At 53.2% G+C, this 22,423-nt stretch overlaps 1 protein-coding gene across 1 annotated transcript in view; it reads left to right on the top strand.

The window, feature by feature from the left end:
- Positions 1 to 12,683: 12,683 nt before the first annotated feature.
- The window catches only part of LOC142488055 (uncharacterized), a 54,307-nt gene continuing 44,567 nt past the window's right edge, over positions 12,684 to 22,423 (top strand). The window contains exon 1 of the mRNA XM_075588423.1: positions 12,684 to 12,946. The gene's annotated coding sequence lies outside the window, so the exon portion shown is untranslated. The remainder of the gene's footprint in view (positions 12,947 to 22,423) is intronic.

Below are 22,423 nucleotides of genomic sequence, written 5' to 3'. Positions count from 1 at the left end.
AGGAAGAAGTTCATAAGCGACGTGAAAAAATTAACGTAAATAAAGCACCTGGCCCCGATGGCATACATCCAAGAGTTATCAAGGAGTTAAGCTCAGTAATAGCAAAACCATTATATTTAATATTCAAGGACTCCATTTCCACAGGCTCAGTACCACAAGATTGGCGTAAAGCAGATGTGGTGCCTATATTTAAAAAGGGAGCTAGATCACACCCGGGGAATTACAGACCTGTAAGCCTGACTTCAATAGTAGGGAAACTACTTGAAGGTTTAATACGGGATAATATTCAGGAATACCTCATGGAAAACAAAATTATTAGTAATAGTCAGCATGGATTTACGAAGGATAGATCTTGCCAAACTAACCTTATTTGTTTCTTTGAGGAGGTAAGTAGGAATTTAGACCAGGGTAATGCAGTTGATGTGGTCTACTTAGATTTTGCAAAGGCTTTTGATACGGTTTCACACAAGAGGTTGGTGTACAAAATAAAGAAAATTGGACTCAGTAATAATATATGCACCTGGATTGAAAACTGGTTAAAGGACAGACAACAGAGGGTTGTCATAAATGGAACTTTTTCAGGTTGGGCTAAAGTCGTGAGTGAAGTACCTCAAGGATCGGTACTGGGACCCCTGATTTTTAACTTGTTTATTAATGACCTTGAGGTTGGGATCGAGAGCAAAGTCTCCATCTTTGCTGATGATACTAAATTGTGTAAGGTAATAGAATCAGAGCAGGATGTAATTTGTCTTCAGAAGGACTTGGAGAGACTGGAAACGTGGGCAGGTAAATGGCAAATGAGGTTTAATACAGATAAATGTAAGGTTATGCATTTGGGATGCAAGAATAAAAAGGCGACTTACAAATTAAATGGAGATATATTGGGGGAGTCCTTGATGGAGAAGGATTTAGGAGTGCTTGTAGACAGCAGGCTTAGCAATAGTGCCCAATGTCATGCAGTAGCTGCAAAGGCAAAAAAGATCTTATTTTGCATCAAACGGGCAATGGATGGAAGGGAAGTAAACATAATTATGCCCCTTTACAAAGCATTAGTAAGACCACACCTTGAATATGGAGTACAATTTTGGGCACCAATCCTAAGAAAATACATTATGGAACTAGAGAGAGTGCAGAGAAGAGCCACCAAATTAATAAAGGGGATGGACATTCTAACTTATGAGGAGAGGCTAGCTAAATTAGATTTATTTACATTAGAAAAGAGGCGTCTAAGAGGGGATATGATAACTATATATAAATATATTCCGGGACAATACAAGGAGCTTTGAAAATAACTATTCATCCCACGGGCAGTACAAAGGACATCCAAGTAGCCCATTATAAGTGGCATGACTATTGAACAACTGAAGTTTAAAAGGAAGGAACTCTTACCCTAATGGATCTTATCCTTCTTCTCTCCTCAGGTAAAATCCATCTCTAAATCCTCTGCTGTGTGTATTATATAGTATATGCAAGTGATCCAATGCTAGGTAAAATCCATCTCTAAATCCTCTGCTGTGTGTATTATATAGTATATGCAAGTGATCCAATGCTAGGTAAAATCCATATTTGAATGCTGTTTTCTGTCTACCCCTAATCAAATTAAGTGTTGCCACCTAGGCAGGGAACACCCTGTGTAGAAAACCATTTGTTTGAATGTGCCTCAAATGTGCTAATTAAGCAGACAGAACAACATTGTCAGGTGACTTTTTAGGCCCATATAAACCCAGTCAGAACAGCTAGTCTGCTTACAGCCCATATCCAAGTAGCCCATTATAAGTGGCATGACTATTGAACAACTGAAGTTTAAAAGGAAGTTCAAAAGAAGTGAGAAAGAAGTGGACACCCCATCTGGCCCTGATTCCTGCATTTGAACTACGCTGGAAAGGAGGATATCATCAATACCAGACTGCATCATTACTGCTGTGATGCTGCCTTTACCATTTATATTTGCTGTGACTTCACTTCTCAAATTATGCACTTCTTTTTACCAGCCTCAGTATGTCTCAAACTCTATTCATATATCTCCATCTCTCCTTTCTTCACCACTTCTCAGTTCACATAAACTCCTTTCTTACCTGCGTCCTCTGACACCACACAGCTATATCCCCTGCACTAAAAAACACCCCTACAAATCCTCCTCACACATCCTCTTTCTATCCATGCTTCTCCTCCTTGCTTCTGGGGATATCTCTCCCAATCCTGGTCCTTGTATTATTCCTACATGCGCTCGTCCTCGCCTGCCAACTGCAACCTCTACTCCTTCTGGTGTCAACCCCTCCAACCTCATACCCATCCCCTGCCACCCTCCCTCCTCTCTCCCTTTCTCCTGTGCCCTTTGGAATGCTCGCTCCCTCTCTAACAAGTTCATCTCTGTGCATGACTTCTTTCTCTCTCACTCCCTGCTTCTCTTTGCTATAACTGAGACCTGGCTCACTCAGTCTGACTCTGCTCTGGAAGCTGCCCTCTCCTATGGTGGCCTTTCCTTCTCCCACACTCCGCGCCCTGATGGCAGGGGTGGAGGCGTGGGGCTCCTGCTCTCCTCTGTCTGCCGTTACCGAACCCTTCCTATTCCCCCCTCTCTTGCTTTTCCCTCCTTTGAGGCTCACACTGTCCAGATCTTCTCTCCTCTCCCTGTTCATGTGGCGGTCGTCTATCGCCCACCTACCTCTACTCATCCCCCTTCTGCCTTTCTCTCTCACTTTGAATCCTGGCTCTCTTTCTTTCTCTCCTCAGACTCCCCTGTTCTTCTCCTTGGGGACTTCAATTGCCACATTGATGACCCCTCTCTCTCTTGGGCTTCCCGCTTTCTTTCTCTTACCTCTTCTTTTGGCCTTCAACAGTGGACTGCAGCCAGCACCCACAAGGATGGCCACTACTTAGACCTGGTTTTCACTAAAAACTTCTCTCTCTCTGATTTCTCCATTTCCCCTTTTCCTCTCTCTGACCATCATCTCATCTCATTCTCTTTATCTCACTTCTCCCCTTCTCCACCTCCATCTACACCCCGGTTCTGCAGAAACCTGCGCTCTATTCAATTACCTGACTCTGAGTCCACTTTACACTCCTCCCTCTCCTCTCTCAGCTCTGCTACAGACCCTGACAACCTGGTCAGAAAGTACAACTCTGTCTTGTCCTCGTCTCTTGATCTACATGCCCCGCTTTCTCTCTGCGCCCTCGCCCTTCTAACCCTAGACCCTGGCTAAATTCCCATGCTGCGTTCCTCCACTCGTTCCTCTGAACGCCTCTGGAGGAAGTCTCACACTCTAGCAGACTTCCTTCACTACAAATTTATGCTATCCTGTTTCAACTCTGCCCTCTCGCAAGCTAAACAAGCCTACTTTTCTGCACTAATCAACATGCACAAGTCTAACCCACGCCGACTGTTCTCTGTCTTTGATACTCTACTCAAACCACCCTCAGCTGCCTCTCCTTCCTCCATCTCCGCTCAGGACTTTGCTGACTATTTTAAGGAAAAGGTGGAATCCATACGGCAGAACATCCCCTCTGTTTCTTCCCCCCATCCTACACCTCTTCCTAACTCTCCTCCTGCCTTCCTTGATTCTTTTTCCACTGTCTCAGAGGAGGATGTGTCGCTGTTGATCTCCTCTTCTCCCTCTACCACTTGCCCTCTTGACCCCATTCCCTCCCATCTCCTAAAACCTCTAGCTCCTACTATAATCCCTACGCTTACACACATTTTTAACTCCTCCCTCTGCTCTGGAACCTTTCCATCCTCCTTCAAACATGCAACAGTCTTACCATTACTCAAAAACAGCAAGCTTGACCCTACCTGTCTTTCTAACTATCGACCTGTCTCTCTCCTGCCTTTTACCTCTAAACTACTTGAACGTCTTGTATTCTCTCGCTTGCTCCATTTTCTCAACACCTATTCTCTCCTAGACCCTCTACAATCTGGCTTCCGCACTGCTCACTCCACCGAAACAGCCCTCACCAAAATAACTGACGACCTCCATGCTGCCAAAGACAGAGGTCATTACACTCTGCTCATATTACTCGACCTCTCTGCAGCATTTGACACCGTGGACCACCCTCTTCTCCTCCACATTCTCCATACTCTAGGTATTCGGAACAAAGCTCTATCCTGGATCTCATCCTACCTCTCCCATCGTACTTTTAGTGTCTCTTCTACTAACACCTCCTCCTCCTCTATTGATCTCTCTGTGGGGGTACCCCAGGGCTCTGTCCTGGGACCTCTTCTCTTTTCTCTGTACACACTCTCTCTAGGTGACCTAATAACATCTTTTGGGTTTAATTATCACCTCTATGCCGACGACACACAAATATACTTTTCAACACCTGACCTTACACCTGCTGTACAAACCAAAGTTTCTGAATGTCTCTCTGCTATATCATCCTGGATGGCCCTCCGACACCTTAAACTCAACATGGCTAAAACAGAGCTCCTCATACTTCCTCCCAAACCTGGCCCTACTACCTCCTTCCACATTACTGTTGGAACTACAATCATTCACCCAGTAGCCCAAGCACGCTGCCTAGGGGTCACGTTCGACTCCTCTCTCACATTCGCCCCTCACATTCAAAACATTTCTAAAACTTGTCGCTTTTTCCTCCGCAATTTAACTAAGATACGCCCTTTCCTCTGTTGTTCGACTGCTAAAACTCTGACTCAGGCCCTCATTCTCTCCCGTCTTGATTACTGTAACCTCCTGCTGTCCGGCCTTCCTGCCTCTCACCTGTCTCCCCTACAATCTATCCTAAATGCTGCTGCCAGAATCACTCTACTCTTTCCTAGATCTGTCTCAGCATCTCCCCTCATGAAATCCCTCTCCTGGCTTCCGATCAAATCCCGCATCTCACACTCCATTCTTCTCCTCACTTTTAAAGCTTTACATTCTTCTGCCCCTCCTTACATCTCATCGATAATTTCTCGGTATGCACCATCCAGACTCTTGCGTTCTTCTTAAGGATGTTTTCTTTCTACCCCCTTTGTATCTAAAGCCCTCTCCCGCCTTAAACCTTTTTCACTGACTGCCCCACACCTCTGGAATGCCCTTCCCCTCAGTACCCGACTAGCACCCTCTCTATCCACCTTTAAGACCCACCTTAAGACACACTTGCTTAAAGAAGCATATGAATAGCACTGTGGATATTCTAAACACGATACATAATGCTTGGCCCCCTGCAGACGCACTTACCAGAACTCCCTCCTACTGTCTCTGTACGTTCTCCCTACCTACCAATTAGACTGTAAGCTCCTCGGGGCAGGGACTCCTCTTCCGAAATGTTACTTTTATGTCTAAAGCACTTATTCCCATGATCTGTTATTTATATTATCTGTTATTTATTTGATTACCACATGTATTACTACTGTGAAGCGCTATGTACACTAATGGCGCTATATAAATAAAGACATACAATACAAAAAGGAAATTTCACCAGCAACAAAGAAAAGGGTTCTTTACAGTAAGGGCAGTTAAAATGTGGAATTCATTACCCATGGAGACTGTGATGGCAGATACAATAGATTTGTTCAAAAAAAGGTTGGACATCTTTTTAGATGGGAAAGGTATACAGGGATATACCAAATAAGTATACATGGGAAGGATGTTGATCCAGGGATTAATCCGATTGCCAATTCTTGGAGTCAGGAAGGAATTAATTTTTACCCTTAATGGGGTTTTTTGTTTGCCTTCCTCTGGATCAATAAGTAAGTATAGATATAGGATAAAGTATATGTTGTCTAAATTTAGCATAGGTTGAACTTGATGGACGTACGTCTTTTTTCAACCTCATCTACTATGTAACTATGAAAGGAAATTTGTTATGGAGCAGGATTGCTACCCCCCTCTTTTTCTCCCTTGCAGGGGATAAGTAGAACGTCTTAAAGTTTTTATCCCAATATTTGGGGGCGCTTTTGTGCTAAATGTGTTTCTTGGGAGTAACAGCTTTCACAACAATTACAGCGATTTCTCTACAGGGTAACCTATTACCCACCCTACTAGCTGTGGCATAGTTTTGCTATCACATAGGTTCTATATTATAACAGCCCCATTTGGGGCCCGCCCCTTAAGGATTAACTATGGGGGAACCAAGACCATTTTTTCTACTTACTAACACCATTTAAAGTGGTATACGTGTGCAAGCATTATGAATAGTTCAGTGTCTTTTGGTGGCTTCACACTAACATCAGCATCTACCATCTTACTAACATTGACCCCGGTAGATAGTAAGGACTTCACCGGGATATACAGTCACATCTGTTTTTTTAAATTTAAATTGACACCAATAAAGTATTTTTAACTACTTCAATGTATCCATTGCGAGTAACAGAGTGCTACCAGCCGAGTTCTTTTTCTTAGGTGTATTAGCAGGATCAACAGTATCAAAAGCCTTTGCAAAATCTAGGAATATTACACCAGTGAGTTGTCCCTGTTCCATTCCACACTGCAATAAAATCCAAACTTTTAGCAGGGTAGTTACGGTGGAGTGTTTTGGGGCGAAAGCCAGATTGGAATTGGCTAGGGAAATTGGTCTTGGTATAGTAATCGCTTAATTAGGAGTGGACACTTTTCCATGGCTTTGGATAGAATTGGGAGAAGGGAGATTGGCCTGGAGTTTGAGACAGTGTTTTTGTCCCCACTTTTGAAGATTGGGACAACTCTGGCAGTTTTCCAGGTCTTAGGGATATGGCCTGCAGACAGGATAGAGTTGACTATGGAAGCAATTGGTTTGGCAATGGCTGGGGCACCAAGTCTTATGAACCTAGATTGTAGTAAGTCAGGTCCGCATTGGCTGCTTAGTTTAATTTGAGGAGCGCTTGTGTAATCTCCTCTTCAGATACTTGGCCAAATTGACAGCCTTTTTGACCGGTCTTATGAACTGTGGGCAACCTGGCTATTGGTGGTTTTTTTTTTGTTCCCACGAGGTGATTGGATCCTCATGTTAAAGATAGCTTTGGCTAGTCTATAACCGTGGCTCCTCAGGTATCCTCAGTGTGATTCCTGAATTTTGATCCATGATGTAAAGATGCACGACTGTTTCCAGCACAGCGGCAACTGGTCCAGGAGTGAAGGGGTTAATAACAACGTAACCAAGGATTTGCCACAAACTTCGGGATTTGTTAGCCCTGGTGACTCTGGAATGAATTCTAACGAAATTCCACAAAATACTTTGAGGTGGCTGAGATATTAGATCAGCAACTTGTGATCTGGCCACAGAACCTTTAAACCAAGGCTGCATTTCTTGCACTTGCAAGCAAAGGACAATTTATTTTGTTCCCTTATCCCAGTGAGTGTTGTTTTAAGCGTATTCTGCAGATGTCGAGTGTTTGTCTATTAAGGAAATAAATCACAATTTATTTTGCAACTTGTTCAATCAAGTACCCAGAAATATAAATGTGTTGATAAAGTTTGTGTCCATTGTGACATCCAACCAGGTAGGAGGGCGTTCAGGTAAGTGCGTCTGCAGGGGGCCAATGTATCGTGTATAGAGAAGCTATAGCCCATAACACACACAGGATGCTGGCCCCTGTGGTAATGAAGGAGTTAAACTCCAACCAATACTCCCTCAATCTAATTACTTTCTAACTCTATTTAATAACTTTCCCAATCTTATCCTCACTGATTCCTAATGTTAATTCCCAATGTAAAATAACCCCCATTATCTCCCAGTCCCTGTGATACCAGGAGGATTAACCCCTCCAGTGCCAGAGGCTCCCCCTCACTATCAGAGGCTCAGCCTCTCAGGCTCCTGTGTGTAAGGAAGCCAACCGTGAGGAGAATAAAGAAACCTTTTGAGGCCCATTATTATCTATTTTTAAGTAAGTAGATAGCAACGGTGGGGGTGTGGAACACTGACCATAGGGTACTGCGCAATGGTTGTTTCATTTGTATTTCCAGACAAGTCTCCAATCTAAAAGAATGGGACATTGTGGACTGTGGATCTCATTCTTATCATCAATTGATTCATGGGACTACTTTCATCAGTCAGGTCTAATATCTGATAGTGCGCCAGGGAATCACTGTTTGTGTTGTATGTATCTGTGTTTTTTTGTCATTTTTCATGCTTTGTATACATGCCTTGTGGATAGGTTTGTTTTATTCCTGAGGCAGCCATTCCCCAATCTGCTAAAATAGGTTGTGAGGGATCACTATTAGGGTTTCCCATATAGGGGATCCCCTCTTTGTTTTTAGAGCACCTGTTTATTTTATTAATATATAGTTTTAGGTTTTTAGGTTAGAGCGCTGATTATATGCTTTTAGTTTAATTCATTTCACCACTGCGAAATGCTCAAAGAACAAGTTGGTCATCACTCGAGTGCACCCCAAAACTGGAACCACCTACCGGAGACTCTCACATACACCACCAGTTTAAGTTCTTTCAAAACTAAGGCTGTCTCACATTTTAATCTGGTCTGTAACTGTTACATACGCCTATAATATATATTATCTCTAACTGTGCATGCAATGTCTTGTATATAATGTATACCCTGTTCATTTATGTAACTGTATTTGTAACCATGTATTATTTGTCTTAACTCTGTGCCCAGGACATACGTGAAAACGAGAGGTAACTCTCAATGTTGTCTCTGTTCACTCTCCTGTCCTCCACGTGTGGTGACAGGAGAGTGAACAGAGACAGCCCCAGCGCGCGGGTCTGATCTCTCAGAACTGAGATTACCCTTCATACTTCCTATGTGATGCCCTACTCCTGTGATAGACACCAGAATCGGGGATTATTAAAGAAATTTTATATGTGTAGCCAGGTCTCCCAGGAGTATCAGCACCCCCCTTACCTCCCTAGAGGTTGCGGGTGCCGCCGAGTCCAATGGCGGCCCCGTTGGGCGATACGGGAGGTGAGGGCGGTCAGGTCCCGGCTCGGGGGTTGCTGGGGACGCGTGCGGCCGGTTGCCAGGGCCGCACCCGCGTCACGGAGATCCCGGCGCTCTCGGAGCCGGGCGAAGAGGGCGCCGCCATTACAAACTGACTCGCGCATGCGCAGTGGTAGCGTTAGCGCGAAAGGCCCCCAGATAGCTCGCGCGAGAGCAGGGAAAGGCAGGGAGATGTTGAGGCTGCCCCATAAAGCTTGCGCAGGCGCAGGAGAGGGAGGAGAAAGCCCGCGAAGCTGTAGCCAGTTAGGGAAGGCTCTAGAGAGGGACTACAGATCCCATGAGCCTCTGCGTACCCCATGTGACACCAGGGAGCCAATAGGGCTTAGGAAGCCTCAGAAGGCAAGTGGATACATTTCGCGCGCTGAGGCCACGCTAGGCAGTCAGAGACCGGAGCAGCCAAGGGAAGGAGGTAGGGTACAGGAGTCAGGGACTCCCTGTACTAGGCCAGCACCCCCCAGGGCCCGAGATAGCTCAGCTCCCCAGTAAAGTGAGTGTTGCCAGGGACAGCCCTCAGGTTAGGGACCCTGTCACTTGCATTAGTGGGAGCTGGGGAACAGAAGGGAAGAAAGGCAGCAGCGGACTTAGTGTTAAGTTGCAGGGTGTTGCTGCATGCGCTGATCGTCATCAGTTAAGTGAGTTGGAGTCAGGGAGCTGTGAGGGAAGGAAGGGTGCGGGGAGCGAGTGTAGCTCCTGCCCCATATAGGTACCTACACCCCAGGTAGGCCCAACTCCCCACTAGTTTAGTGGGTAAATGCTTAGGGAGGCCCAAGATAGGGACGCTGCCCTTAGCGTAGAGTGCTGCCTTGTCAGAGTCACGGCTGTTAGGTCTGACAGACAGGCACCTTGTTGCGCAGCACGTTGGCTGCAGCCTCCAGTGAGCTACAGCTTGCTGCTGTAGGCGCTGGGACTAGTTAGAAAGTAGTGAGGCTGAAGGGACTTGGGTAGTTAGGGGAGTGGGACAGGTCATTACCCCCTACCGGCCATAGGAGTTCCCCAAGCCACCGCAGGTTGCTGTACTACAGGGACAGGCCCTAGGTTAGGGTTCCGGTCAGGTTAGTACCACTTATATACAGTAGATAGGGACACAGCGGCTGCTGCTGTTCCTGTGGGAGCGGTTGGACCCACGTTGGGGTTCATAGAGACTTTCGTACGAATAGGATCGCCCCTGGCGGTCTGCACGTGCAAGGAGTTGGGTTGGAGGATCAGACGGATCCATCACACGTCTGACCCTTTGAGAAGATTGTTGCTGACCCGAGCACCGGAGTGCTCGGCAGGTATTATACCATCATATGTGCACCAACAGGCCTAGAGGTTCTTAGTGACTGCGCAGTCACCCATTGACTCTCTGCAAGAGTGCGGGACATTGGGTGGGGTTCCTTGGACACTGGGTGGGATCACTTGGTGTTGGGGAAGCGTCCTGCGCGATGCCGTAGGTGTCTCCTCTAGAGAGGGACACAGGTTATATAAAGGTATTGCATGATATGTTGTTTGCATGTTAGTAAAGTCATCAGTTATTATACCCCACTGTGTATGTTATTATTAGTGATTGTCCTGCGAGGAACTACTCCCCCTTTGGCGGGAGCCATCGCAGGTGGAGGCGCTGAATTGAGTAAGTGGTTACCCCTAGTATAATTGCCCCAGGTTCCCCGTGGCGGAAGCTCAGCCCTCCTGCGAGCCAACAGGTAATGCACCACACCTGAGTAACAATATATGTTCCTTGCACCTACACCATATCTGCGATTGGGTGGGGGAATACCCGTTACATATGTAAGTTACTAATTTTATTATTTGTTGCTAATACAATATCTATCTCTCATCTTGGTGCGCTTTTGTGTTTTTTCTTGTTTTGCTGATATTGGTACCACCATCGGGGTTCCGGTGGAGACCACATTTGGAGGTGGGGGAGACACCTCATAAACACAGAAGCAGCAAAAGAACTGAGAGGGACCAACACTCCAAGTTTAAAGAGCCAGAGCGCGGACTGAACTTTTCATTCGTAACTCTCAATGTATTACTTCCTGGTAACACATGTTATCAATAAATAAATAAATCATGTGTGTTATGGGCTATAGCTTCTCTGTGTGAGGCTGACATGTAAAAGAGGAAGCACCTTCCGAGCTGAAGCAGAAAGAGGAAATAAGAGGCAGGAGGGGGAGGCGTGAGCACAGAAAGAAGATCACAGCTAGCAGGGGCACAGAGTATATCACCAGACGTCACTACACACACAGCACAGAGTATATCACCAGACGTCACTACACACACAGCACAGAGTATATCACCAGACCTCACTACACACACGGGCACAGAGTATATCACCAGACGTCACTACACACACGGGCACAGAGTATATCACCAGACGTCACTGCACACACGGGCACAGAGTATATCACCAGACCTCACTACACACACAGCACAGAGTATATCACCAGACGTCACTACACACACGGCACAAAGTATATCACCAGATGTCACTACACACACAGCACAGAGTATATCTCCAGACGTCACTACACACACAGCACAGAGTATATCACCAGACCTCACTACACACACGCGGCACAGAGTATATCACCAGACGTCACTACACACACAGGCACAGAGTATATCACCAGACGTCACTACACACACGGCACAGAGTATATCTCCAGACGTCACTACACACGGGCACAGAGTATATCACCAGACGTCACTACACACACAGCACAGAGTATATCACCAGACATCACTACACACACGGCACAGAGTATATCACCAGATGTCACTACACACACAGCACAGAGTATATCTCCAGACGTCACTACACACACGGCACAAAGTATATCACCAGACGTCACTACACACACGGCACAGAGTATACCACCAGACCTCACTACACACACGGGCACAGAGTATATCACCAGACGTCACTACACACACAGCACAGAGTATATCACCAGACCGCACTACACACAGCACAGAGTATATCACCAGACGTCACTACACACAGCACAGAGTATATCACCAGACGTCACTACACACACATGGCACAGAGTATATCACCAGACCTCACTACACACACAGGCACAGAGTATATCACCAGACGTCACTACACACACAGGCACAGAGTATATCACCAGACGTCACTACACACGGGCACAGAGTATATCACCAGACGTCACTACACACACATGGCACAGAGTATATCACCAGACGTCACTACACACACAGGCACAGAGTATATCACCAGACGTCACTACACACGGGCACAGAGTATATCACCAGACGTCACTACACACACATGGCACAGAGTATATCACCAGACGTCACTACACACACAGGCACAGAGTATATCACCAGACGTCACTACACACACGGCACAGAGAATATCACCAGATGTCACTACACACACACGGGCACAGAGTATATCACCAGACCTCACTACACACACGGGCACAGAGTATATCACCAGACGTCACTACACACACGGGCACAGAGTATATCACCAGACGTCACTACACACACGGGCACAGGGTATATGACCATACCTCACTACACACACAGCACAGAGTATATCACCAGACCGCACTATATACAGTGGGAGATGGGGGTGAGATTGTCACTATGTTTCTCACCAGCCCACAGCCAGCACCACGTGCAGCTCTCACCAGGGGGCACTCACTGCACCTTGCTTGGGAGCCCACCAGGGGTCACTGTTCCATATGAGCTCAGGAGGAGCTGGTTAGAGGCGCTCTGGCCTCCCCTCTTCCCTCTCTATGGTCCCTCTGCTGCAGCCGGATGTCCTGGTGTGTGAGGTTTGATTCCGGCAGGAAACACTGATCCTGAGCACAGACTGTCCCACATCCTGAGGGGGGAATCCAGGTCACTCCCACAGGGAAGGACTGAGAGATCACAGGGGCTCCCCCCACCCTCCATAGGAAGTACACACACAGTGAGGGGGGGATAAAGTGCACATCTCAGGCACTGAGGGGGGGACACACTGAGGAATAGGCTCTGCAGCCTCTAAGTCCCTTTTCCTGTGTCCCCCTCACATTGCCCACCCCCTGCTGCACAGAGATCTTCAGCCTGTGTTATTGGGTAAGTGCTTTCCTCCTCCTCCTCCCTTCCCCTCCCTTGTGTGACCTGTGCACATTATCCCAGTGCTGCTCTGAGCTTCCTTACACACAGGAGCCTGAGAGGCTGAGCCTCTGATAGTGAGGGGGAGCCTCTGGCACTGGGGGGGTTACTCCTCCTGTATCACAGGGACTGGGAGATAATGGGGGTTATTTTACATTGGGAATTAACATTAGGAATCAGTGAGGATAAGATTGGGAAAGTTATTAAATAGAGTTAGAAAGTAATTAGATTGAGGGAGTATTGGTTGGAGTTTAACTCCTTCATTACCACAGGGGCAGCATCCTGTGTGTGTTATGGGCTATGGCTTCTCTGTGTGAGGCTGACACGTTTGCCCGGGGACAGTCCTGTTATGTATGTATCAAGGGGAGAGGAAAAACAAAAGGCGCAAACCACTGACCACAATGCTTAAATTACTAAACACTAATAAGATTGTAATGCAATGAAAGTCCAATCTGTGGAATCCTGGATTGAGTGGGATCTATAAATGAGAAGATAGCCAGATATGGTGAAGTATTTATGTATTATTGACTCGCAACGTAAGCACAGATCCTACTTACGAAATCACAGATAAAAATGAGCATGTCAGGATAAAATCCTTGTCTGGAACTATAATACGGGAACTGTTAGCCGCAGGATCAACTCCAAAGGCCGCCGTCTGCGTCCGACGTCTGTATATGCAGATCTCCTCCTCGGCTGGAAATCTCGCGATGTCAGCGTGATGACGCTCCGCTTTCACTTCAGATAGACAGAAGCTCCTCTGTGGGTAAAATCGTTCGGAAATGCCGTTAATAGCAGTTTTTAAGTTCCAATTGCCTTGAATAAGGCATATAGTCCTGCAAGCTAGTAAAATCCAAGGGACAAGACTACCGTACCCCTGCGCGTTTCGTCTAAAAACCCTTTATAAAAGGGTGTGATACCTTGAGATCCCACTCAGTCCAATCTGTAGAATCCTGGATTATCATTGCACTGCATCTTTATTAGTGTTTAGTAACTTAAGCATTGTGGTCAGTGGTTTGCGCCTTTTGTTTTTCCTCTCCCCTTGAGATATATATATATATATATATATCTCTTAATATATAAAATCGAATGGTTGGTACTAGCTGCGGTGAATATGATTGGTCCTCAGCCTCTGGCCAATCAGATTGGTGGGTCTGACGTCACCCAACTGCCACTCTCTTCCCCCTCGGCCACACACACACACACCTCTCTCTGCCCTCTCCCCCCCATCACACTCACCTCCCTCCCCGGTGCTCCACTCACCTCCCCTCCACTCACCTTCCTCCACTCCCTGGCGCTCCACTCACCTCCCTCCACTCCCCGGCGTTCCACTCACCTCCCTCCACTCCCCGGCGTTCCACTCACCTCCCTCCACTCCCCGGCGTTCCACTCACCTCCCTCCACTCCCCGGCGTTCCACTCACCTCCCACTCACCTCCCTCCACTCCCCGGCGTTCCACTCACCTCCCTCCACGGCGTTCCACTCACCTTCCTCCACTCCCCGGCGCTCCACTCACCTCCCTCCACTCCCCGGCGCTCCACTCGCCTCCCTCCACTCCCTGGCGCTCCACTCACCTCCCTCCACTCCCCGGCGCTCCACTCACCTCCCTCCACTCCCCGGCATTCCACTCACCTCCCTTCACTCCCCGGCGTTCCACTCACCTCCCTCCACTCCCCGGCGTTCCACTCACCTCCCTCCACTCCCCGGCGTTCCACTCACCTCCCTCCCCGGCGTGGGGACAGGCAGTGGGCGGGCAGCCTGCAGCTGCCACGCGGCGCCTAAGATGGCGGCGGCCGGAAGGACGCCTTTTGTTTTTCCTCTCCCCTTGAGATATATATATATATATATATATATATATATATATATATATCTTAATATATAAAATCGAATGGTTGGTACTAGCTGCGGTGAATCTGATTGGTCCTCAGCCTCTGGCCAATCAGATTGGTGGGTCTGACGTCACCCAACTGCCACTCTCTTCCCCCTCGGCCACACACACACACACACCTCTCTCTCTGCCCTCTCCCCCCCCCATTACACTCACCTCCCTCCCCGGTGCTCCACTCACCTCCCCTCCACTTTCCACTCACCTTCCTCCACTCCCCGGCATTCCACTCACCTCCCTCCACTCCCCGGCGCTCCCTCACCTCCCTCCACTCCCCGGCGCTCCACTCACCTCCCTCCACTCCCAGGCGTTCCACTCACCTCCCTCCATTCCCCCGCGTTCCACTCACCTCCCTCCACTCCCCGGCGTTCCACTCACCTCCCTCCACTCCCCGGCGTTCCACTCGCCTCCCTCCACTCCCCGGCGTTCCACTCACCTCCCTCCACTCCCCGGCGTTCCACTCACCTCCCTCCACTCCCCGGCGTTCCACTCACCTCCCTCCACTCCCCGGCGTTCCACTCACCTCCCTCCACTCCCCGGCGTTCCACTCACCTCCCTCCACTCCCCGGCGTTCCACTCACCTCCCTCCACTCCCCGGCGTTCCACTCACCTCCCTCCCCGGCGTGGGGACAGGCAGTGGGCGGGCAGCCTGCAGCTGCAACGCGGCGCCTAAGATGGCGGCGGCCGGAAGGACCCCCTTCCTCCCTCGCGCAGTAACTAAGATGGCGGCGCCCGGAAGGAGAGGTGACGTGTGTGTGTGTGACACTGTGTGTGTGTGACACTGTGTGTGTGTGACACTGTGTGTGTGTGACACTGTGTGTGACACTGTGTGTGACACTGTGTGTGACACTGTGTGTGACACTGTGTGTGACACTGTGTGTGACACTGTGTGTGACACTGTGTGTGTGTGTGTGTGTGTGTGTGTGACACTGTGTGTGTGTGACACTGTGTGTGTGTGTGTGTGTGTGTGTGACACTCTGTGTGTGTGTGTGACACTCTGTGTGTGTGTGTGTGTGTGTGACACTCTGTGTGTGTGTGTGACACTCTGTGTGTGTGTGTGTGACACTCTGTGTGTGTGTGTGTGTGTGTGTGTGTGTGTGTGTGTGTGTGTGTGTGTGTGTGTGTGTGTGTGTGTGTGTGACACTCTGTGTGTGTGTGTGTGTGTGTGTGTGACACTCTGTGTGTGTGTGTGTGTGTGACACTCTGTGTGTGTGTGTGTGTGTGTGACACTCTGTGTGTGTGTGTGTGTGTGTGTGACACTGTGTGTGTGTGTGTGTGACACTGTGTGTGTGTGTGTGTGACACTGTGTGTGTGACACTGTGTGTGTGTGTGTGACACTGTGTGTGTGTGTGACACTGTGTGTGTGTGTGTGTGACACTGTGTGTGTGTGACACTGTGTGTGTGTGACACTGTGTGTGTGTGACACTGTGTGTGACACTGTGTGTGACACTGTGTGTGACACTGTGTGTGACACTGTGTGTGACACTGTGTGTGTGTGACACTGTGAATGTGTGTGTGTGTGTGTGTGTGTGTGTGTGTGACACTGTGTGTGTGTGTGACACTGTGTGTGTGTGTGTGTGTGTGTGTGTGTGTGTGTGTGTGACACTCTGTGTGTGTGTGTGACACTCTGTGTGTGTGTGTGACACTCTGTGTGTGTGTGTGACACTCTGTGTGTGTGTGTGACACTCTGTGTGTGTGTGTGTGTGTGTGTGTGTGTGTGTGACACTCTGTGTGTGTGTGTGTGTGTGTGACACTCTGTGTGTGTGTGTGTGTGTGTGTGTGTGACACTGTGTGTGTGTGTGTGTGTGACACTGTGTGTGTGTGTGTGTGACACTGTGTGTGTGACACTGTGTGTGTGTGTGTGACACTGTGTGTGTGTGTGACACTGTGTGTGTGTGTGTGTGACACTGTGTGTGTGTGACACTGTGTGTGTGTGTGTGTGTGTGTGTGTGTGTGTGTGTGTGTGTGTGTGTGTGTGACACTCTGTGTGTGTGTCTGACACTGTGAGGTGAGTGTGTGTGTGACACTGTGAGTGTGTGTGTGACACTGTGTGTGTGTGTGTCAGACACTGTAGGGTGGGGACCTGAGCTACGCATGGGGGGGGGGGGGCAGGAGTGGAGAGAGAGGGGGGAGCGGAGAAACATACAGGGGGAGTGGAGAGGAGGGACCCGGACATTTTAAGCAACCCACCCCCCCTCCTGTCCACTGCCCCCCCCCCCCTCCTGTCCACTTCCCCCCCCCTCCTGTCCACTGCCCCCCCCTCCTGTCCACTGCCCCCCCTCCTCCTGTCCACTGCCCCCCCTCCTGTCCACTGCCCCCCCTCCTGTCCACTGCCCCCCCTCCTGTCCACTGCCCCCCCCTCCTGTCCACTGCCCCCCCCTCCTGTCCACTGCCCCCCTCCTGTCCACTGCCCCCCTCTCCTGTCCACTGTACCCCCCCTCCTGTCCACTGTCCCCCCTCCTGTCCACTGTCCCCCCTCCCTGGGCACTGTCCCCCCTCCTGTCCCGTGTCCCCCCCTCCTGTCCACTGTCCCCCCCTCCTGTCCCACTGTCCCCCCCCTCCTGTCCACTGTCCCCCCCTCCTGTCCACTGTCCCCCCCTCCTGTCCACTGTCCCCCCCTCCTGTCCACTGTCCCCCCCTCCTGTCCACTGTCCCCCCCCTCCTGTCCACTGTCCCCCCCTCCTGTCCACTGTCCCCCCCTCCTGTCCACTGTCCCCCCCTCCTGTCCACTGTCCCCCCCTCCTGTCCACTGTCCCCCCCTTCTGTCCACTGTCCCCCCCTTCTGTCCACTGTCCCCCCCTTCTGTCCACTGTCCCCCCCTTCTGTCCACTGTCCCCCCCCTTCTGTCCACTGTCCCCCCCTCCTGTCCACTGTCACCCCCCTCCTGTCCACTCTCCCCCCCCCTCTCCTGTCCACTCTCCCCCCCCCCCTCCTGTCCACTCTCCCCCCTCTCCTGTCCACTGTCCCCCCCCCTCCTGTCCACTGTCCCCCCCCTCCGTCCACTGTCCCCTCCTGTCCACTGTCCCCCCCTCCTGTCCACTGTCCCCCCCTCCTGTCCACTGTCCCCCCCTCCTGTCCACTGTCCCCCCCTCCTGTCCACTGTCCCCCCCCTCCTGTCACTGTCCCCCCCCTCCTGTCCACTGTCCCGCCCCCCTCCTGTCCACTGTCCCGTCCCCTTCCTGTCCACTGTCCCGCCCCCCTCCTGTCCACTGTCCCCCCCCTCCTCCTGTCCACTGTCCCCCCCCTCCTCCTGTCCACTGTCCCCCCCTCCTCCTGTCCACTGTCCCCCCCCTCCTCCTGTCCACTGTCCCCCCTCCTCCTGTCCACTGTCTCTCTGTCCACTGTCCCCCCCTCCTCCTGTCCACTGTCCCCCCCTCCTGTCCACTGTCCCCCCTCCTGTCCACTGTCCCCCCCCTCCTCCTGTCCACTGCCCCCCCTCCTGTCCACTGTCCCCCCCCCCTCCTGTCCACTGTCCCCCCCCTCCTCCTGTCCACTGTCCCCCCCCTCCTCCTGTCCACTGCCCCCCTCCTCCTGTCCACTGCCCCCCCCCTCCTCCTGTCCACTGTCCCCCCCCTCCTCCTGTCCACTGTCCCCCCCTCCTCCTGTCACTGTCCCCCCTCCTCCTGTCCCCCCCACTGTCCACTGTCCCCCCACTGTCCACTGCCCCCCTCCTCCTGCCCACTGTCGTCCCCCCCTCCTCCTGTCCACTGCCCCCCCTCCTCCTGTCCACTGTCGTCGTCCCCTCCTCCTGTCCACTGTCGTCCCCCTCCTCCTGTCCACTGTCATCCCCCCTCCTCCTGTCCACTGTCGTCCTCCTGTCCACTGTCCCCCCCCCCTGTCGTCCTCCTGTCCACTGTCCCCCCCCTGTCCACTGCCCCCCCTGTCCACTGCCCCCCCTATCCACTGCCCCCCCTGTCCACTGTCCCCCCGTCCACTGTCCCCCCCCTGTCCACTGTCCACCCCCCCGTCCACTGCCCCCCCCCTGTCCACTGTCCCCCCCCTGTCCACTGTCCCCCCCTCCTCCTGTCCAATGCCCCCCCTCCTCCTGTCCACTGTCCCCCCCCTCCTCCTGTCCACTGTCCCCCTCCCCTCCTCCTGTCCACTGTCCCCCCCCTCCTCCTGTCCACTGTCCCCCCCTCCTCCTGTCCACTGTCCCCCCTCCTCCTGTCCACTGTCCCCCCCCTCCTCCTGTCCACTGTCCCCCCCCTCCTCCTGTCCACTGTCCCCCCCCATCTCCTGTCCACTGTCCCCCCCTCCTCTTGTCCACTGTCCCCCCCTCCTTCTGTCCCCTGTCCCCCCCTCCTTCTGTCCACTGTCCCCCCCCTCCTCCTGTCCACTGTCCCCCCCCTCCTCCTGTCCACTGTCCCCCCCCTCCTCCTGTCCACTGTCCCCCCCCTCCTCCTGTCCACTGTCCCCCCCCTCCTCCTGTCCACTGTCCCCCCCTCCTCCTGTCCACTGTCCCCCCCCTCCTCCTGTCCACTGTCCCCCCCTCCTCCTGTCCACTGTCCCCCCCCCTCCTGTCCCCTGTCCCCCCCCTCCTGTCCACTGTCCCCCCCCCTCCTGTCCACTGTCCCCCCCCTCCTGTCCACTGTCCCCCCTCCTGTCCACCCCCTCCCCTCCTGTCCACCCCCTCCCCTCCTCCTGTCCGCCCGGGGACAGGGCATACTTGGAGCGCCGGGGAGGGGGGGGCATGTGGGGAGGGTGTGTGTGTGTGACACTCTGTGTGTGTGTGTGACACTCTGTGTGTGTGTGTGTGTGTGTGTGTGTGTGACACTCTGTGTGTGTGTGTGTGTGTGTGACACTCTGTGTGTGTGTGTGTGTGTGTGTGTGACACTGTGTGTGTGTGTGTGTGACACTGTGTGTGTGTGTGTGTGACACTGTGTGTGTGACACTGTGTGTGTGTGTGTGACACTGTGTGTGTGACACTGTGTGTGTGTGTGTGACACTGTGTGTGTGTGTGACACTGTGTGTGTGTGTGACACTGTGTGTGTGTGTGTGGTGTGTGTGTGTGTGTGTGTGTGTGTGTGTGTGTGTGTGTGTGTGTGTGACACTCTGTGTGTGTGTCTGACACTGTGAGGTGAGTGTGTGTGTGACACTGTGAGTGTGTGTGTGACACTGTGTGTGTGTGTGTCAGACACTGTAGGGTGGGGACCTGAGCTACGCATGGGGGGGGGGGGGCAGGAGTGGAGAGAGAGGGGGGAGCGGAGAAACATACAGGGGGAGTGGAGAGGAGGGACCCGGACATTTTAAGCAACCCACCCCCCCTCCTGTCCACTGCCCCCCCCCCCCTCCTGTCCACTTCCCCCCCCCTCCTGTCCACTGCCCCCCCCTCCTGTCCACTGCCCCCCCTCCTCCTGTCCACTGCCCCCCCTCCTGTCCACTGCCCCCCCTCCTGTCCACTGCCCCCCCTCCTGTCCACTGCCCCCCCCTCCTGTCCACTGCCCCCCCCTCCTGTCCACTGCCCCCCCTCCTGTCCACTGCCCCCCTCTCCTGTCCACTGTACCCCCCCTCCTGTACACTGTACCCCCCTCCTGTCCACTGTCCCCCCTCCTGTCCACTGTCCCCCCTCCTGGGCACTGTCCCCCCTCCTGTCCCGTGTCCCCCCCTCCTGTCCACTGTCCCCCCCTCCTGTCCACTGTCCCCCCCTCCTGTCCACTGTCCCCCCCTCCTGTCCACTGTCCCCCCCTCCTGTCCACTGTCCCCCCCTCCTGTCCACTGTCCCCCCCTCCTGTCCACTGTCCCCCCCTCCTGTCCACTGTCCCCCCCCTCCTGTCCACTGTCCCCCCCTCCTGTCCACTGTCCCCCCCTCCTGTCCACTGTCCCCCCCTCCTGTCCACTGTCCCCCCCTTCTGTCCACTGTCCCCCCCTTCTGTCCACTGTCCCCCCCTTCTGTCCACTGTCCCCCCCTTCTGTCCACTGTCCCCCCCCTTCTGTCCACTGTCCCCCCCTCCTGTCCACTGTCACCCCCCTCCTGTCCACTCTCCCCCCCCTCTCCTGTCCACTCTCCCCCCCCTCTCCTGTCCACTCTCCCCCCCTCTCCTGTCCACTGTCCCCCCCCTCCTGTCCACTGTCCCCCCCCCCTCCTGTCCACTGTCCCCCCCCCCCCCCCCTCCTGTCCACTGTCCCCCCCTCCTGTCCACTGTCCCCCCCTCCTGTCCACTGTCCCCCCCTCCTGTCCACTGTCCCCCCCCTCCTGTCCACTGTCCCGCCCCCCTCCTGTCCACTGTCCCGTCCCCTTCCTGTCCACTGTCCCGCCCCCCTCCTGTCCACTGTCCCCCCCCTCCTCCTGTCCACTGTCCCCCCCCTCCTCCTGTCCACTGTCCCCCCCTCCTCCTGTCCACTGTCCCCCCCCTCCTCCTGTCCACTGTCCCCCCCTCCTCCTGTCCACTGTCCCCCCCTCCTGTCCACTGTCCCCCCTCCTCCTGTCCACTGTCCCCCCCCTCCTCCTGTCCACTGCCCCCCCTCCTGTCCACTGTCCCCCCCCCCTCCTGTCCACTGTCCCCCCCCTCCTCCTGTCCACTGTCCCCCCCCTCCTCCTGTCCACTGCCCCCCTCCTCCTGTCCACTGCCCCCCCCCTCCTCCTGTCCACTGTCCCCCCTCCTCCTGTCCACTGTCCCCCCCTCCTCCTGTCACTGTCCCCCCTCCTCCTGTCCCCCCACTGTCCACTGTCCCCCCACTGTCCACTGCCCCCCTCCTCCTGCCCACTGTCGTCCCCCCCTCCTCCTGTCCACTGCCCCCCCTCCTCCTGTCCACTGTCGTCGTCCCCTCCTCCTGTCCACTGTCGTCCCCCCTCCTCCTGTCCACTGTCATCCCCCCTCCTCCTGTCCACTGTCGTCCTCCTGTCCACTGTCCCCCCCCCCTGTCGTCCTCCTGTCCACTGTCCCCCCCCTGTCCACTGCCCCCCCTGTCCACTGCCCCCCCTATCCACTGCCCCCCCTGTCCACTGTCCCCCCGTCCACTGTCCCCCCCCTGTCCACTGTCCACCCCCCCGTCCACTGCCCCCCCCCTGTCCACTGTCCCCCCCCTGTCCACTGTCCCCCCCTCCTCCTGTCCAATGCCCCCCCTCCTCCTGTCCACTGTCCCCCCCCTCCTCCTGTCCACTGTCCCCTCCCCTCCTCCTGTCCACTGTCCCCCCCCTCCTCCTGTCCACTGTCCCCCCCTCCTCCTGTCCACTGTCCCCCCTCCTCCTGTCCACTGTCCCCCCCCTCCTCCTGTCCACTGTCCCCCCCCTCCTCCTGTCCACTGTCCCCCCCTCCTCTTGTCCACTGTCCCCCCCCTCCTTCTGTCCACTGTCCCCCCCTCCTTCTGTCCACTGTCCCCCCCCTCCTCCTGTCCACTGTCCCCCCCCTCCTCCTGTCCACTGTCCCCCCCTCCTCCTGTCCACTGTCCCCCCCCTCCTCCTGTCCACTGTCCCCCCCTCCTCCTGTCCACTGTCCCCCCCCCCTCCTCCTGTCCACTGTCCCCCCCCTCCTCCTGTCCACTGTCCCCCCCCCTCCTCCTGTCCACTGTCCCCCCCCCCCCTCCTGTCCCCTGTCCCCCCCCTCCTGTCCACTGTC

The sequence above is a fragment of the Ascaphus truei genome, chromosome 2, assembly GCF_040206685.1.
Source record: "Ascaphus truei isolate aAscTru1 chromosome 2, aAscTru1.hap1, whole genome shotgun sequence".
Classification (NCBI taxonomy): domain Eukaryota; kingdom Metazoa; phylum Chordata; class Amphibia; order Anura; family Ascaphidae; genus Ascaphus; species Ascaphus truei.
Note: the sequence above shows the minus strand (reverse complement) of the source record. Positions and strands in the feature narration are given on the sequence as shown.